This window comes from Pezoporus wallicus, unplaced genomic scaffold (assembly GCF_028554395.1).
Source record: "Pezoporus wallicus isolate ANWC-B61680 ecotype Strahan unplaced genomic scaffold, APGP_CSIRO_Pwel_v1 contig_8108, whole genome shotgun sequence".
NCBI classification, from domain to species: domain Eukaryota; kingdom Metazoa; phylum Chordata; class Aves; order Psittaciformes; family Psittacidae; genus Pezoporus; species Pezoporus wallicus.
In genome coordinates, this window is record NW_026638088.1 from 558,674 (window position 1) to 562,169 (window position 3,496).

Consider the following 3,496-nt stretch of genomic DNA (forward strand, 5'->3'; position numbering starts at 1 on the left):
ATTCGGGTCTCTGTCAGTTTTCAGGGGTCCTGCTATAAGATGCCTGGCTTTCCATGGAGAGGTATCATCTGCTTTTGGGAAATCCAGCATCTTCCAAGGTATCTCCATCTATCTACCCAAAAATGAGGCCATTTCCAATTGCTGTCCACATCTGAAAATGCTGTTCCCATCACTGCACCAACAAATGAACTCCAGATTTTGAAAACTTAAACCCCTAGGAACCCCTAAACCCCCACCTTTTCCACAAAGACAACTACTTTCCTATAACTTGGCTCTTTCAGACAAAGATTTCCCAGTGCACTCTCGCCATAAATGAATCTTTTCACCTGAGGAAGACATCTATCTGCTTTCCTACCAGGGCCATTTCTCTTCTTGCAGGGTTTTTATCTATTTATCTTTTTTTACTCTTCTTTCTATTACTGCTGAGGTGATGGCAATTCCCTGTAACAATATAATCCTATGTAATTTATCATGGTAAGACTTTTCTGCTAATGCAATGGGGTCCCTGTTAGCTGGAAAAGAAACTTTTACAGGCAGGAAAAATCAGTGTAAGCCATATAGATCTTGCACACTGCTGCAGCTAAAGAGCTGACAGGGGAAAGCTCGCCTGCTGCTGATAATCAGTGCAATGTATCGCTGCTGTGGTCTACTTATAACCCTTGAAATGAGGTTTTAATTCCTGAAGCCTTGCACAAACAAAAGACTTGCAGAGAGGGAGAGACAGTGGGGTGGGGAGAGAGGAGCAGTGACCTTTGCAAGTGAACTCGCAAGGAAACAACAACGTGCCTCAGCCTTAGCCTGATACTTTATTATTCTGAAGTTGGCTGTTGGAAACCCAGAAGCTCTGGCTGTCAGACCCCGGCCAGATCCCTTGCGCTTTGTTATTTCAGTGTTCAAAGCCAGATGAGGCCAAGGCACGTTCAGATTTTAGACATGGCAATCGGGTCTGGGTCCTCATTGCTCTGGACTGTATTTCTGGCTACCAGGTACCCTAGAAGATATAAGGAGGTAGCCAAGGTGATGAGCAGGTTTTATCGCTGGAGTAAACTTTACCCATGCTCTGAGCCTGGTGTCCTTGTGCAGTGCACTGATTTCTTTGCTGTGTCTCCTTTGTCTAGAAACCTACGGATTAAAACACTCTGAATGAATCACAGTGAGGGATGAGGCCTGTTATCCTATATATATGTATATTCTATATCACATATCGTGCATGCAGTATTATGATAAACACTTTTCTTTTTGATGGTGTTGAGACATGAAAAATAATCTAAAAGCCCCAGTGATTACCCAGCTTCTCTGTGTCTCCCTCAGCTTTTTCCTCTTTTTCTCTTCTTGCTCATGAAAATGTGCAAAGCTGTCAGGCTGAGGCTCCAGTTTCGGGGTTGCCATCATCTAAAAACCCATTTATTTCCCCCTTGCTCCAGGCTGCTTGCCACAAGCACTATTTCCCAATGTGCCCCCCACCTCCGCAGCAGAAACCGCCGTTTGCTGCTATGGTTCTTGTGTGAGACCCTGCACTTCTGAGAGCAAACAAAAAAAACACCCAAGTTGCTGCCTCTGGATCTGAGCTCTTCCCCATCAGCTCCCTGGCTCCGCAGAGAGCACTCCCATTTCAGCCCTCGCTGGAGCTCCTCGGGGTAAGATTGCAAGCGCCAGGGAAAGACACATGTTTCCCATTATACGCCTAAGTCTTCGCAGAGCCCTGGTGACAAGAGATCTTACAAAAGGGCACTGGGTGGAAAGGGGCCGCAGGTGGGGGAGGGACTCATTAGAGGGGCAGATTCACAGGAGGGAACCCTGTTATTAATAAAATGGGGCGGGGGGGGGGGGGTGATAGAAAGAGAATAAAAGAAAAACTTGTGGTCATTGATTTTAGTAGAAACAAACAGGAATCGCTCACCTTATGAAATGCTCTCCCAAGCTGGCCAGGTCTGGGAGTATGTTGCTCGCGGTGTTTATTCAAATGCCTGCTGTATCATACGAAGCTGCTGCAAGAAAAAACACTCATGCAACACTTGCGTTTCTATAAATCACTTCATTTAACCCAAGAATAATTCCCAGCACTGCTCTCACACACCGCTGTCCTTTTTCCTCACCCTGCTTGGAAGCATTCCCTTGTTTCCAGGGTTGTGTTACAATCCCATTTGTTTCTCACTGTAAAACCAGCTCATTACGTGGCTCTTCCCATCCCTGCTGTTACAATACAGTATGCAATTTTGCATTTGCTTATGACACACCACGATCCAAGCAATATAAATATCATGGCTGATCTGGTGTTAATCATCTTCGTCCCGTCTGATGGGAGGGCAATTGAAACTACACTATGGCTCTGCAGGTTATTCATAGCATCAGCTCACTAATTTTTACTGGAATACATTCGCATTTGAATGACATGTTTATTGGAACTTCTTTTGCAGTCAAAGAGAGTTATTGTGGGCATGGGCTAAATGCATTCAGCCATTATATTCTGCAAGCCGCAGTTAAATGCCAGACTAGGGTTGAACTGGGTTTGAACAGCCTATCTATAAAATCTCCTTCATGTGTCACCAAAAAAGGCTGCCTAAAGAGTCTACCAGCTTAATATATTAGCCTAATACATTAGCTCTAAGCTTAATATTAAAATAACAGTAATTGTCAGAGGTACAAACGTTGCGGCCAAGCAGAGAGCACTTGGAAAACGCAGCCCTGGAAGGGAGCGGATCGTCAGCCAAGAGAAATAAATTACCTTCAGCTCCCAGCACACCAGCTGTATCTAAATCAGATTAAACGAATGGTGTCCGCAGACTGGTTTTATCTCCTTGGAAGAGAAGGAGGGTTTGTGGTGCCACTCGATGGCAGGAGGCTCTTGAGGGTGCTTCGCTTTGCAGAATCCTCTGGGGATGGTAATCACCTGCCAGGCCAGAAACCAAGATCTCCTGGTCCTATCTCCCAAGGAAAACCATCTCCTCTTCCATTTTCTGTCTCCATATCACATTCTAAAGTAGTGGTTGCTTTGCATGACAGTGTGCCATCCTTCCGCTCAGGCACTGTCTCTCTGAGCAGCCACTGATGCTCCAAGCCCAGCTCGTGAAGCTCCCCGGAGGTCAACCACGGAGGATATCCATTTGGGAAGTGAATTCAATGCAAAGACCCTTTACTTTGATAGTTTTTATAGCCCAAAACACGTCATGGAGGACTGGTATTTAGATGGGCTGCATTGGAAAAGAGACTCCTGACACTTTCCCACCGTGATGGCTTTATTAGGCACATTAGCACCTCCATGCCAGATCCTCCTTCACTGAGAGCAAAAGGGCCCCGCTCTGGATGGGTTTAATTCCTCTCTCTGCCCTTGGGAGCTGTGTAAAACACAAAACAACACACATTTCAGGTTCGCTGGGGACATGAAACTTGGCCAGTCTTGCACAAAACTCAGTGGAGACACAAATCTGTCCTGGGAGCTGCCAGCAAGCACAGCCCTGGCCCCCAGATAATCACGGTTACGCCTCTCAATAAAATG

At 45.9% G+C, this 3,496-nt stretch overlaps 1 long non-coding RNA gene across 1 annotated transcript; it reads right to left on the bottom strand.

Annotated features, from left to right (window-relative positions):
• Nucleotides 1-821: 821 nt before the first annotated feature.
• Nucleotides 822-3,053, bottom strand: LOC130599099 (uncharacterized). Its single transcript, XR_008972156.1, has 3 exons — nucleotides 2,726-3,053; nucleotides 1,901-1,988; nucleotides 822-1,122 (listed from the first exon to the last, which is right to left on the bottom strand). It is a non-coding gene; the product is annotated as an uncharacterized LOC130599099 (long non-coding RNA).
• Between the last annotated feature and the right edge of the window lie 443 nt (nucleotides 3,054-3,496).